Consider the following 15039-nt stretch of genomic DNA (forward strand, 5'->3'; position numbering starts at 1 on the left):
CTCCTCCACAAACAAAAACACAGTAAAATATTCAGTGTTAACTTGGTTCAATGAGTTTATGTGAGAACAAAACAAATAAAAATATAGTCTGGGAAACTAATATATTACTCTACCAGAGATTATTTAACACTGGACAACAAAAACAGTAGCAAGAGCAGATTAAAAATGAATTATTATTATTATTATTATTATTAGTAGTAGTAGTAGTAGTATTCGTTGTTGTTGTAGAAGTAGTATTATTATTACAATTTGTGACAAAAATATTTTGAATTTTGAACCACGTTATACAGCGTACTCCCCATATGTGCAGCAGGTTGTGTTCTGCAGTCAAAGGCAGAACACACAGGAAATGTAGAAAATGTTCAGTGCTATCTTTTAAAATGTTCAGTGTTATCTCTTTACCATACATGACTGTCTGCTTCCCCCTGCCTCTGTGAAAAATGGGCTTTTTCTGTTACCCACACAAGACTCCTGCACTGGGCGATAACAATGACTGCCATTCTTGACAACAATCTAAGGCAGAGAGGAGCTGGAAGCCTAGAAAACACAATTTGATTTTCTGAAATTTGCAAATGGGGGCATTGTGAGCGTTCCTGTTACAATATGCGAGCTTATTACTGTCAATTTGAATCAGGGCTGAAATGCCATGCAGTGTTGAAATCCAGGTGAGGTAGTATGTATCATTCCCAAGATTATTACCATGAATATTTACAGTCTTGCTCATTTTGTGATACCTAACTTCATGTTTTTCGTCCTTTTTTGCAGAACATAGCTGTTGGCCAAGCTGTGAAAAACGGTTACGGTTACTACCAAGACACCCCCCTCCCAAAAAATTGCTAGTACAAATCAGATTGCAGGATTTATTGCATAAACCAGCCTCACAAACTAACTTCCCTTTCCAGAATTCTAGAGATACTCTTGATATCGACTACTTTTTATTTAACTAAAATTGGACTCACAAAAGCGATCATTTGCAAACATGCACAAGGCAGTTAATGTCGTATAAACAGAAAATTTAAACACAATTTTTTTCCAACACACATGTTTCTGTGTTTCTTCAAAATCCTTATTATGGGATCCTTGACTTGCTCAATGTTTTAATTTGTATTTTAAGCTGACATACACAATAAAAGGTTCTGAAAATGAAGAATAAAGTAACACTTCCTATTTCACAATAAATTGGAACTTGGCCAGATCATTTTGGAGAAGGACTGAATTAGGCCTCAAACAGCACCTTTCCCTTGTTATATGCAAGACATAGAATATAACTCAGTGAGACATAAATGCAGAAGTTGGGATTTATAGCATTTACATAAATGACCAGAGCTATTTATCCATTATACAAACATATAAGTATTGGCAGGTCTTTAGGGAAAATTGCAAGCCCACCCAGTAACATTACAGCACGTATGTTTTTCACTATATGTTCTGGGCCTTCTGTTTTTCGATAAATTGCAATGGGAAAGTGTGAGCTCTGAGGCAGTATCAATTTTCCTTTAATAGGACACGGCAGTTCACTGGAGATCCACTTTAATACCCAATTCAGCACCCAAGTGTCCATGTTAAAATGGAAAATGTGTTTTTGTAGGCGAAGGGGGAGATGCTTGTGTGCCGTTGTGTGTGTGTATGTGTGCATGTCTGCCCAGTTTATGTAGAGCTTTTTCTTCTTTGGATTGCAAATATCAACGTTTAAGTCACGTTGCCCAGTTTTACACACTTCTCTGAGAAAACATGGAGGGCTTGTTGCTCTGTCATTAACTGCTTAACAGCTTAACTGTAGTATAGAGTTTAGAATGAGTTTAAACCTGCATTGTCCAGAACAGGTCTCGTGGCCTTGTAAACCTAACTGCTGTGTCCTCAGAACCTGTGTTTTAATACAATTAATTAGAAATAGTAGGTCTATTTCTAACAGCCCATATAGCTACTTTTAATGCAAGTTATTGTATTCTGAAAGAACTGTGAGATTTTACCCAACAATAAACAGGCCTTAAAAGAATAAGTTTGGCATATTTTTATATTTTTCTTATGATCAACACATCCGATGAAAAGACCAAAACCAACAATGAATTTATCCTACCAACAAGTATTGTTCATCTTGCCAAGACCAGATGTAATTGATATCCCAGTAGTCATAGAACTCCATTGTTGTCCAATAAACAATTAAAAGAAGTCAAAGAGACGTACTGTTGCTTTGGTTAGCATAATTCACCATTACGATCTACCTGGCCAGAAACTTTATGAAGTAGCAGCGATTGAATTTATGATGTGGGAAGTAATTGTTTTGGCACCGACATAGCCTACTGAAATATTTTCCATCGAAATGAACAATTTTCTCCATTTTGACGTAAATTTGTTAAAAACTATGTTAGCTATGTTTGTCGTGATAATAAGTTGCATTATCTGAAAATAAAAATATGTATTTCTGAGCTGTACCCTATTTAATGATTTTAGCACAATTTGAATGAATGGCTTAAGATTCTGCACTAAATGATGCAGGAGAATGTCAAATAGTAGGTTATTGAGAGTCAGACAGAAGCATTGCAGGTTTCAGTCTTTCCATAGGCTATGTTGACAATAAGAGATATATTAAATTTTAAAAATTATTAAGGCATGTATGACACATTTTATTGTATGTATTCTATTACACAATATTGCATTTGGTTCACCCTTCAGTGATTCCAACGAGTCACAGCAACTAAGTTTAAGCTAAACTGCAGGCACGCATTAATATCAAAAGTGCAAATTAGCAGCCTTAAATGATGAGAAATGACTATGTGTAGGCCTATTGGTCCGTGTGATGCTTATCAGTTGATTTTCTAACTTCCTCTAGCACATAGTGAAATAGCAGTACATATAGGAAGAAACTGACAAATTGAGACCTGATTTCTATTTCACCCTTTTTTGAGGGACGTGAAATTTTTTTGCTTATTACATAGACCATTATTATGTGACGTTCCTTTATATTGCCCCTGATGGGTGGATCTTAAGATCACTTGATGGTACAGTATATCCAGTTTAACTGCAGTCTAGCTGTGGTTCAGCTAAACCGGTGCTTGCTTTTTTGACAGACTAATCACTTAAACATAACTTGCAGCTGAAAGCCCTGAAAGCACCGGTTTAGCTGAAGCCATCCTAACCCGCAGCCGAGCTAGTCAAAAACTAACTGACCGAGCGACAGCCCCAGATTGTCTTCCTTGGGTGTGTCTCTTTCTGATGTACAAATATAACAAGAATGGTTGCACAAGAATGATTGCACATGGAAAATACATGTGCAAATAGTTTACTGTTACATAAACGAGCATGGCAGGGGTCTAATGATGAGCCCCCCTTTGCTAAAACTGCTATAATCCAAAATACAAATCTGTCAATGTGACAGGTGTGTTTGCGCTTGGACTTCATTTTAGCAAATAGCATCAAAAATAACATCAAAATTGGGCTCATACATTTTGTATCCTGTATGAGTGTTAAATGAGTGTTAGTCTTTGGATGACCACAAGCCGAATAAATTCAGTTGCAACCATGAATTAGTTTGGTTTTTAAAGTTTTCTTTTTTGATAATATTGTGTGTTTTAATAATCCATTCATTATTGTTATTATAGAACTCCTAAAAGGCAATTAAATTTGGGCAACCACCAAACAACCGCCCCCCCCCCCAACCCCCAACACACACACACACACACACACAAACATACAGACACACAATGGTGTAACTATAAACAAACAAATAAATAAATAAATACAACTTCCCTATCTAACAATCAAAATAATGTGTGGGAATTATGGTCTTTTTAACGACTTTTACTCATGACTTGTTGGTTTTCAAATGCGCTCTTCCTGCTAAGAGCAAGTAATAACCCCTGGTAATGAAACGAACAGACTGGTTAATGCATGATGTGTCCTTTCTGCATCGAGTGTGTAAACAGCTGCAGAAGCAATACGTTGCTAAGCCTGCCTCATTTTTGCTTGGAAGGTCACTTCTTCTGTGTTTGAGTGTCTGAAGCCGTTGGCTGCTCCTGAACGGTTTGGCTCTTTTCTCTGCTGACAGCCTTACAATGTTCCTCAATTTCTCTTCAGTATCTATTTTCTAGCTCTTATTAAATAAATATAATTGTCTGAACATAACGAGACGCTTGTCTGGAAACTTAACTACCTATCCGTCGCCTTCATCTGGGGCTATAACGCCTTATTACTACCACATTGAAAAAAAAAAAAAAAAAAAACACTTGGGAGGAAATTCCACACAAGCGACACCAGCACAGAAGGCACATCTTGTGTGATCTGGATTTTAAAGTAAGCGCTCTCTTTCTATCGCTTTTTAAGGCGTTTTGCAGAACTGCACGGAAAGACAACGTCATACATTTGTTCATTTGTGTCTAACGTGTGATCATTGTGTAATTATAGTCAATATATCCTCTTACTGACAAGGATGTGTGGCGAATAACGTTACAGTATCAGTGACCGAGGAGGGGGATGGGCAGTGTGTGTTTTTCTGAATGCAGAAGTCTTATGTGTAGGCTGGCCTGTGTTCGCTAGCTAGTTAGCTAGCCACATTAATTGTATAAATGCTAGCAGCTTTATTATCGATATCCACTTGAAAACAAGGAGTTAGTGTTAATGTATTCTTCGTGAAATTAAGATTGTAGATATGGTGGCCAACATGTAGACGCGGCCAGACCTTAGAATCGTTTTTTAAAATAGAAAATGTGGTTATATCTTTATGAGATGGAGGTTTATTGACAATTCGATAATGGGAGCTTTTTTAAAGTCAAATGGGACCACACTGTGGGGATTTTAGGCCGTTTTAAAGAAGAAAAACGGCGGCATATGACAGCAATGTGGTCCAACTCATGGCGAGTGGGGGAGGGGATGTCACAGTCAAAGCCAAGGGATCTTAAGCTCACTGACACTAGATGTAAGCTGCTTTTACACGAAAACACACAACAATTGTAAAACAAAATACTGAAGTGAGCTATATGTGGATTTATATTAAGATTACAGTATAGTTTTTTGTTTTATTTTTTTTGTATATTTAGCACATATCCACATTTAACTAGCTACATATTTACAGAAAACATCTAACTGATGTTAGCTACGTATCCAACTACACAAAAGTATCTGTCAATGACTTTTGAAGAATTTCCATATCCATTATTACAAAGGTGAGTGTTTGTGGTTCTACAGTTCCATATAAGTATGGGGCAGACTTTGAAACATGTTGCTAATCAGGTGTGGGAGGCCAAAGGTAGTGGCAGAAAACCACATACACACTCTTTAGACTGTGGGAAATAATTTTATTAAACTGTGCTACATTTCTCTTATGATGGAAGGGGACAGGGACTACATTTTATTTCCTTTACATTACATCACAATCACTTAACTGTGCTCTTATCCAGTGCCAGTTCAGATATTTTCTTAAACCCTTAATGTTATTATATCAGTGGGTATTTTCCGGTTGTGTTGAGGTGATTATTTCTTGAGATAGAGAAAAGTGTCTTGGTTCTAAATGGTAGATTTTAGCACTCTACACACACTGAAATTACAGTAGGCACAGTTATGTAATTCTGCTGCTAGATAGCTCAAAGGAGGAAAGGGTGGGGGAGGGGAAGGCTGTATTTTAGCTGTGGCAGTGTACGATAAACTGAAGGTGGCTGTCCTACTACTGCTTATAATAGTACTTCTCATGTCTCAGAATGCTCAATTTAACATGTATTGAGCTATTTCTGGTTAAACGCCTTTTAAAGCATGTTGTCAAATGTAAAATGTTGTCTTTTGGTGTGTTTTCGTTTGACCCACATAGAAGAGAGAAGCGTTTGAATGTGGATATTAATTCTGGAGGGTGATGTTTTGTTTCTAAGAACTACTGTGATGTTGGTTAGGGGAGCTTTAATGAATTATCGTTGCATCTGAAATTTTGTTTTCATTATGTAAGGTATTTTACACAACGACAGAACATCACATCAAGTATTGCAGGCATGGACTACCTCCCAGATGATGCACAAGTCCGACAGACGTGAATTTCGGATGGTAAAAAGCACAAAATTAGAAATTTATTTATCTGATTTCTTTTAAAACGACTGAATAACTATTAGGCCTAGCCATTTCCATAATTCATAATTTAATTCCATATTGATTACAGGTAATTTCATGGTATTGAACACAACAATGACTGCTAGCTATGTAGCAAGCGCTGTTGCGGTCAGGGAAAATTGCTTTAAGCTAGGGCTGGGCTATATGCCCAAAATATCATGGCATGATGTTTTTCATATTACTGATGGTAGGCCAATGATGGTACTTGGTTTTCCAATCCAAATTACCAGACACTATTTTTTTGCACAACATGAAAATGAAAATCAAGGAATCACACAAACATGCTTTGTAAAATGTATGCTATTTTAAGACAAAATAGACACAATGCAATTTCGACACAACAACGTGTAAATTGGTCCTGTTTACCCGACACTACCCTGAAATTACATAAGAAGCAAACTGAAATGGTCTGTACCGTAACTGAAAAATAGGGATCAATCAAAATGAAGTAGGCTAATAGCTAATTAGTGTTACTGTTCTTTTTAGGAATATGGACACTGAACAGTGTGAAATATTGAATAACAAAAAAATCGGATGGTAATCAAACTCTGAATGTGCAAGCTGCATATGTTAGTTGTGTTTTTATGAAAATGCGGGCAATTAATTCCAAACAGACAAGTCACCTTAAGTTTATGTCTTAAATTCTTAATCATACTGTTTCAATGTGCAATTTTTAATATTCATTTGATGAAAAACAATTAAATACCATTTGCAGCGGTATTGCTAAACCCTTGTGAGAATGTGTACAGGCATAGCTAAAAATAAGGTATACGCCCAGCCCTTCTTTCAACTAATTTTAAGAAATGGTTCAATTCTAGTCAGTTTGAAATACAGGTCTGCTTAATAAAAAAATAAAAAAATAAATTAATTAATTAATAAATAAATAAAGTAGGCTGAAATCATAACACCAGTAAAATGAGTCAGAGCACTAGTATTCACCACCAACTGATATCGATTCAGCATGCAGTAAAACTAGTAGGCCTACTTAAAATAGAAATTGTAAACACATTTCCCCCCCTTTGGCCCAAATCAAAATGAAATCCATCACTCCGTACTGATGCAGTGGAAATAGGCTAACTGATGGACGTAATCAAGTGGCTTGCTCATTTAAGAGGCTGTTTACTATGCAGTCAGAGTACATTCCAAAGGCATTTTGCCTTAGATTTTTTACAAAGGAACTGATGGGAGGTGGAATCAAGAGCATAGAAACCTTTTGCGAACTGAATTGCCTCTGATACAGCTTTGAAGCTGGACAAAATAAAGGACACATATTAAATTAACTGTATACCAAATTGACATAATATTTAACTTTAATTAAAAAAAAAATGTATTGTTCAAATGGTACAGTAAATGATTAACACCCCAAATATGAATGGTTACCACACTTCAGTTGATGTGGTAAGGCAAACAGTAATTCATCCAGTTAAAGGAATGGTTCCTGATAGTTCTGGGTACGGATGGTTCCTGAACTGTTTTGTGCAATGGAAACAGGGCAACAGAGATCACTCTGGACTACGGCCAAGATGCATGGTTTTCAACTCCTTTACTCCAGTAAGCAGTGGGATATTGATGACCACACAATGAGTCATGACCTTAGTTTATGTCGTGTTAGAAAGATGACACCTCCGACAGCTCAGTGTCCCCATTGCCTCACTGTGCCAAAGCCTTTTCACTTTCTTCAAAGGGTGACATGACAGTAGGCTAACCGGCTGTACTTACAGTACAACAGTGACAAAAATTCTGAACTTTTTTTTAATTGGAGGTGGGTGTAACAAACTGTGTACTAGCATTATGCCCAGCCCTGATTCTCTTAAGCATACAACTGATTATGACTTCATTAAATGTGATTTAAGCATATAAATGAACACAGCGGTCAGGATGCAAGTCAAAATAGGTCACACTTATTTCATTTGTGAAATCGAATTGGGAAGCAATTTGATAACATTTGACAATAGGAAGGTGCACTGCATAATCTGGATTTCCCTTTCTATTCCTGTGCCTGGCCACCTGACTGTGAGTTATTTTAACCACCTCCTGGGAACAAGTCCAAAAGGCTGCCTACGCCTTGTAAATCTGGTATTTATTTAAAGTTCTAAATCATTTCTGTATGTTTCTGTGTGACGCAATGTGTTTGACCAGAGGGGGCAGTGTTCTAGCTAGAGATGGACATTGTTAGGATTTCATCAAACTACTACTCTTATTGATGTAGATGTCAAATAAATGAATAAAATAAACAATATTCCTTACAGCAGAAGGCTAATAAGGTTAAAACAAACAGAATTCAGAACCTAGAAAATTAGCAGTCCTCCCACTCCCAGTATAGCTGCAAGCATGAAGGGGCTTTGGACTTGGCTGGCACCAGTGGTAGAGGGAGGAGGGGTGGGCTGGATCATGGTGCCTGCAGCTTCAGCCTGACAATCTAAAATAAGTTGCCAAATCTTTAGTATGCATATATATATATATATATATATATATATATATATATATAAACAATTATCTTTCACTATTAGCCTATTTTTAATAATTTCTTATTGTCCTAGTAAACTCAATATTTACGGCTTTGGTGCTACGTACGGCATACCTGCAGTGGACGAGGGTGGGACCGTGGGAGATGGTTGACTGCGAGCAAAGCAGTCGAAAACTGCACATAAGTGCAGATTTATATTATGTATGTTCTTATTTAGCTAATTAAGCTGTGGGTGAAGGTGAAAACATTTTTTTCTCTTGTCATAGTCATAACAAACATAACATTGTAAATATGCTTAGGCCAAACCTTGTCCAGTGACCAGAATCTTTTGGCCCATACATCTCAGATCCTAGGGTCCATATTTGAATTCATTCAGTTATTGAAAAAATAAAATGATTCTACAAAATGTTGTGTTGCCAGACATTATGTTCTTGGCACTGAAAGTAAATGTACCTCTCATTTCTGGTGCAGGTGGCTCTGTTTAAAAATGACAGTGTCTTCTTACCCTATACAGTACAGTCATTCATATATGGTATGTGGTAGCTACTAGCTAGCTGGTTAGCAACTATTTTCATTGAGTGCTACTCTTTCAAATAATATGTAGCTATGATTACTTAACCTCTCCTCAGCTAGTTAAGACACAGGCTGTGTGATTGGCTTCCAGCTTCAAATTACCACCTGATAATAATTTGTTTGCTAGCGGGTTGTCTGTCTGTATTTCTTGCTATTTGCTAGCTGTATACTAAACAGTTTGTCGTAATATGCTACATGGAATGCTTTCATATCCTAATAGGCTATGGTTTATTTTGCTGACAAATGTTCTTCAGCAGTGTGCAATTTTTGTTTCCATGAAGCATAATGATCACTACATGTTTTTTAATGAAACACACACAATTATGAATTCAATGAAACAGGCCGATTTAATCACAAGATGCGTCTCTTTGAAGTCTTTTTGTATCATGAATTGCCTGTCATTATCAACATCAGCCCTGCAGGCCTGAATATTTTCTTGTCTGACCCAAGGTTAATTTATTAAATCCTTTCCTGAATGTTTGATACTAATGGCACTGAAGATTTAATCGCGATTTATTGAAATTAATTTTAATTTTCACATAGACGACCTTTTTAATGTTCGTATTCTTGATCACAGCTGTGTAGGTTAGTAAAAAAAAAAAAAAAACTCTGATTGCCATTGGCGCTTGATGACTGAGACAGCTGGCCGCAGAGTGCAAACCGAAACACATTTGAGCTAACGCAGCGTTTGTACATTATCAGCAGCACTCAGCAGTCCCTGGAGATACTCTCATAAGTGTACATTACTGCATGCCCCATCTTTCATCTTGCAGCTTCTCTCTCATTTTAATTCTTATGTAGGCCAGTCTGTAGGCTTTCTTTTTGGTTTCCTTGCAAAACCATCCGAGCACTGAAATGTAAAAGCATGCTGAAAATCCACAATTGGGCATCTCAAGTAAATAAGTTACCGCTCACTGGAGCTCCGTGTTTGGTGGGAATTTATATGGAGTTTATGAATTTTATTTGTGAGTCAGTCCTACTTCTTAAAACATCTGTTTGTGCTGTTTAACGCATATCTTCATGGTATGGCTTTGTGGTTCATAATATTTGCAATTTCTTGCTATTTCATGGAGCAAATAGCCAATCTATTTTCCATTTAATTCAAATTAATGTGTGGAACAATCATTCTGCTTGCTGATACATGAGGCTAAATGATGTTTTCGGAAATGGATGACACCCACTTAAATACAGGTCTAATGGTGTTGTGCTCTGATGAGTCTTTTCATAATTTCTTATTTCATGTGCCATGTTTTGATAATTTGAACGTGTGCCAGATATCAATGTGCACATTACTTTTGAGTTTCCAGAAATTAGGAAATTGGTGGTATGCAGCCCGACACATTAATGCTTTTTAGTTACGGACTGACTGCGGCCTATCTTATTTGGCCCCGTTTCATTGTAGAATATACAAGCAATTATTTTTCCTTAGTATGCGTTACAAACTATCCCATTGCTTGACAATCTATTAGCTAAGTGCATACTGTGCAATGGAGATGCTTGGGTTATTTTACAGAACAGCATATTTAGACAGATCTAAATTCAGTTCCCTTTTGCGATTTTGGAGGACTTGCCCTGCCCAGAGGCTACTTTCCGGTATTTGGAGAAACGAGTTCTGCAGGGTTATTCGAGTAGGTTTTGGCAACAGCGCGAAACTCTCTGGCTTGACCTTGAGGAAACGCATGTGAAATTCATGTTGGATGATAGCCAAAGGCCTTATTGTGTAATAACTGATTGTTATATGTTTAAATTATTATTTTGTGTTTAAATGGGGATACGTTTATTATTGTGGCTATTAGTTGATTTTCACTCTTTCACCACAGAGTGAAAGTATGTGGCTTTGGTCTGTTTGCTCTCAAAAAGCCCCCTCCCCCCTTCAAGCTGTGTCTGGCCTTTTCGAGGGAACTCCTTTTTTTCTTTCTGTTTTTTTTTTCAATATGTTGTTGGAGAGGAGGCCATATATTCTGAGCAGAGCCGGGGGGGTGGGGGGGGGTTTGCAGTTTTTCCTGGTGAGCAAATTGCGAGAAATGCTTCTCCAGCTAAAGGCGTGGTTTAAGCTCCAGAGCCATTTCCTTTTCGGTCAGTTTCTCGGACGGCGCTGGTCGGTGGTCTGTTTTGTGCCGTGTCTATCCTAGCAATTGTATACCGGCACACAATGAGTTCCATGGTCGCTGCTGTCGGACTTCCAAGTGGCAGTGGCTTAGTGCTAGCTAGAAAACCAGCTGCAGCTTATATCTTTACCATCAACATTCAGAGCTGTTTGAAGCTATTTAAAGTATATGACTTTATATAGCTGCAATATTATCATTAATTGGTTGAATTCAGTTATGTCCTTATGTATACAAAAATGAAGTCAGACCCCAGTGTTATTGGTACTGGTAGAGAGTTTAACATTTGTTTTGTCTCCACAACTTGCAGTACAGTTTTTTGCATATTGATATGGGCAGTGACATCATGTTTTTTTTTTTTGACACGGATACAATACCGTGTGGCTGTCAGAATTCAACATCTGTATTGGCTTAATAAATGGAATATTGAATTAACCTGTTGAACACCAGGGCACTAGGAAGACTATTTTCACAATTAACCAGACAACCTGATCACTAGTGCTAACAGTCCAATTGAAGGTCACCCGTTAACACAAGGTTTCCCCACGGCGTTCTCTGCGCGAGAAGCTACAACGAACAGATGGTGTTATTGGCTGAAACGGATAAAGTGGGCTGTTTAGAAAGGAAAAAACCAACAAGGGCACATACCATTAGGGGTATTTGAGGATTTGGCAATCATGTAAACACTACAAATTCAGAAGGGGAAGAATAAAAAAGCAGGAAAGGAGAAAGACAAAAGTTCAAGAAATAGTAACAATCTTTCCTTGCAGCCATATTGTGTTGCCTTATAAAGCCATTAGGCCTGTAGGAAATTTTGAGCACGTACAAGAGCAGAAGCCGTTGAAGTAAGCGCAAAAATTAACCGTACTTCCGAACAGATCACAAAAGACACTGCGGGCCGATAATGCAGACAGGAAGCACAATTTGGCATTCAGTCGTCTGAGGAAATATCTCTTTAAGGGGAAAAAGAGAGGAATGCTTTGTGGTTTCCATAAATAGAGCGGAGCCGCGGCGAGGAGGAGGGGAGGAAGTAGGAAACGTAAATTGGCACAAACCGTGAATTCCATCAAAGCAGGCTCAGCAGCTCATATTGGACTAGTGCTGCAGGGTCCCCTGGGCCGAAAAGCTGGAGACTGCAAAGCATTCCATTGTTCCTTTGAATCTAAAGTCAGCTCTGTTCCAGCACCGGTGCGCCCCAGTAACACAGTATTGATTTTTTTTTTTTTTTTTTTTTGAGCATCGGTTGAATTCTAATCGCCAGGCATAAGCAGGCCCGCTTCTTGCCGCGCATTGCTTTGGCGTCCTTTGACCTGATTTCTCAAGGTCCGCTGCGGAAAATGCCACGCTGTTCCGTAACTTGAATGCCAAAGAGCAAGATCTGTGCAAAAAAACTAAGTCCGATTACACAGGTTACTTGACTGGTGCTCTGTTGGCAAGTGCTCCCTATTCCCTCGGTGCATGTCTTCATATCTTCATATCATATCAGCGTTCTGCAAAAAACCTTGTCTGTTTGTTTGTTATGGTGAATATTTTGCATAGTTGTTATCTCGCAGTATGTACAGTTAATGTCTCATAACTAAATAAATACGATTATTCCATGCGACCAAGCCATAAGGTTGTGTTGGAAAATGGAATAATAGTATTATTTATTTATTGGGATGGCGGCATGCCCCATACCTATACAACACTGGGAGTATAGCACATTTCAGGGTTCCCTACAGAAATAACCACAATGACCACAGACTCTCAGCCCTTGAAAAACATTCATTTCTGTACCTTCTGACCTAATTTCGACAGCCAGAATTCACAAACAACTTCACACATCCACACAATAAAGCCTTTCTTCTTCTTCTTCAAGTTACTTGAAACAATTTAGGAGACATTGAATAGCATTGCTTTGGAATACAGCTTGTTTAATTTGAGGTAAGATAGCCATTATTGTTTCTTGTAACTTGACGTTATTTTGATATCAGTAGCTACTTTTAATGGCAGGCCTAGTTTCCAGTTTGAGTGAATGACATATAGGCAGGTGTGAGTAATTTGGCATTTTTGTACGTTGTTTTTCATCAAATTTATTTATTTACCGAATAAAGTTTTGTGCACAGCCCCAAGATATCCAATGCACAATCAGGGGTATCGTCTGTTTGCTGCTGAGGTGTTACCAAGGCGTGATTCTGATGATGTGTGTGAATCTGTTGATTGCGGCCAGTGTCTGACACTTCTTCCTTATGTGCTAGTTACGTCAGGGCGTACAGGAATGAAGGCTGCCAAACATCCAGATGGTAATCGGGAAGAAGGTAGCACAGGATGCGAATAGAAAAGAAATCGATTTCTTTTCTCTTCAGGCCTGTTGTTTAGGCCTGTTCAATGCTTGAGACAATCCATTAGCTTATACAACCCATTCTAATGCAGCACAAGCCCTGGTCCCAGAGACCCACAGTGTGGGCTTGATTTGTTTTCTAGTGGATTTCTTTATAACAATTAATTGATTGCTGAAGCAGTAGATTGCACGCTTTACGGTTTAAATTACGGTAACCAGTAGGCCTATACTGTAGAGGCGCACATCTTTAACTGCGAGCAGGTGTTCTGACAAATAGACCTACCTGCTCAGGATGATCTAGCTGGTGCTCAAAACAGTCAGGCAAGTCTGAAAACCATTGCTTCTTTTCATTTTGTGCTACCTTCTCTTCTATGAAATATGCAAGGCAGAATAATGCCATGCCGATATTGTAATTTAAAAGTGATCTAAAATACAGTATGATTAGGCCTAACCATTAAAATATGCAATTCGTGTTATTTAAAAAATAGATTTTGGCTGGCTGCGGTAACAAGGCTAAGAAAAGTAAAAAAAAAAAAGGTTAGCGATACTATACAGTTCAACTTTATTTTGAATTAAAAAGATTTTTTGCTACAGCACATTTCACCCATGACGTTTGTCGATGAAGCAGCTGCAAGTGACTGAGTAACTATGTCGGCTACACAGTTTGGGGTGTTAGAATAGAACAGGAATAGAACAAGCGAAACAATTGTCTGTCCAGTAGAAATACAGCAACCTCAGCGTCACTTTTGAAGTTCTTGCCATTGCGGAAAAGCCGACCCAATGTTCAGTCTTAATTGGGCTCTTGCTCGGGTCAATCCCTTTTTGGTCAAAATCTTTTCTTATTTTTTTTTTACTTGCTTTTTAAAATTAGTGTATGCCATTGTAGGCAAAGGCGGCGCTGGTAATTGTAGCACATTTTCCCTGCCATGCTTGTTTCGTTTTCTACTAGCACTCTGCAGTATCTCTGCTCTGCGTCTGTGTAACTGGCCCCGTCCTGCCTGCTCTGTCAGTGCTGTGAACACACAACAGGATTGACAGGCTGGTAGGGAAGCCTCCTTGCAAGGAGCTGTCCTGATTGGCTGTTAAAATTCAGGCACTGTAAAATTTGGAGTGGCTGATTTCAGAGCCTGGGGCAGTCAGAGAGACCGGATTTTTTTCTTAGAGCTTTTCATTTATTGATATCTGTTGGGATGTGCAATTTGACCAAATAAGTGTTCTAAATAAAATCCCATGCAAGTTTGTTTTCACGTTAAGTTGAACTATTTTGCGCAACAGGGTTGGTTTTATCCAATTTCCTACTCAGAAATAAAAGAGTCCTGTCTTATGGAAAACTAATGGAAAGATACCTGACGTGATATAGTCTAGTTAGCTAGCACTGCAGATTGTTTAATCTTAGATAAACTAGCTCAGACATATGCGTGGGAGTGCACTCTCAGCTTGAGTAAGTAGGTCATCCTGAGGGATAGGTTATAGCTTGTCAGAACACC

General features: G+C 38.1%; 1 protein-coding gene across 3 annotated transcripts in view; it reads left to right on the plus strand.

The window, feature by feature from the left end:
* Positions 1–3983: 3983 nt before the first annotated feature.
* Positions 3984–15039, plus strand: part of LOC118229761 (F-box-like/WD repeat-containing protein TBL1XR1) — a 73630-nt gene continuing 62574 nt past the window's right edge. For 2 of the 3 annotated variants that reach the window (XM_035422081.1, XM_035422084.1), the window contains exon 1: positions 3984–4290. The gene's annotated coding sequence lies outside the window, so the exon portion shown is untranslated. Of the gene's footprint in view, positions 4291–5929; positions 6025–15039 lie in introns of all 3 variants that reach the window. The other variant, XM_035422082.1, reaches the window with a different exon arrangement.

Source organism: Anguilla anguilla, chromosome 6 (genome assembly GCF_013347855.1).
Source record: "Anguilla anguilla isolate fAngAng1 chromosome 6, fAngAng1.pri, whole genome shotgun sequence".
Classification (NCBI taxonomy): Eukaryota; Metazoa; Chordata; class Actinopteri; order Anguilliformes; family Anguillidae; genus Anguilla; species Anguilla anguilla.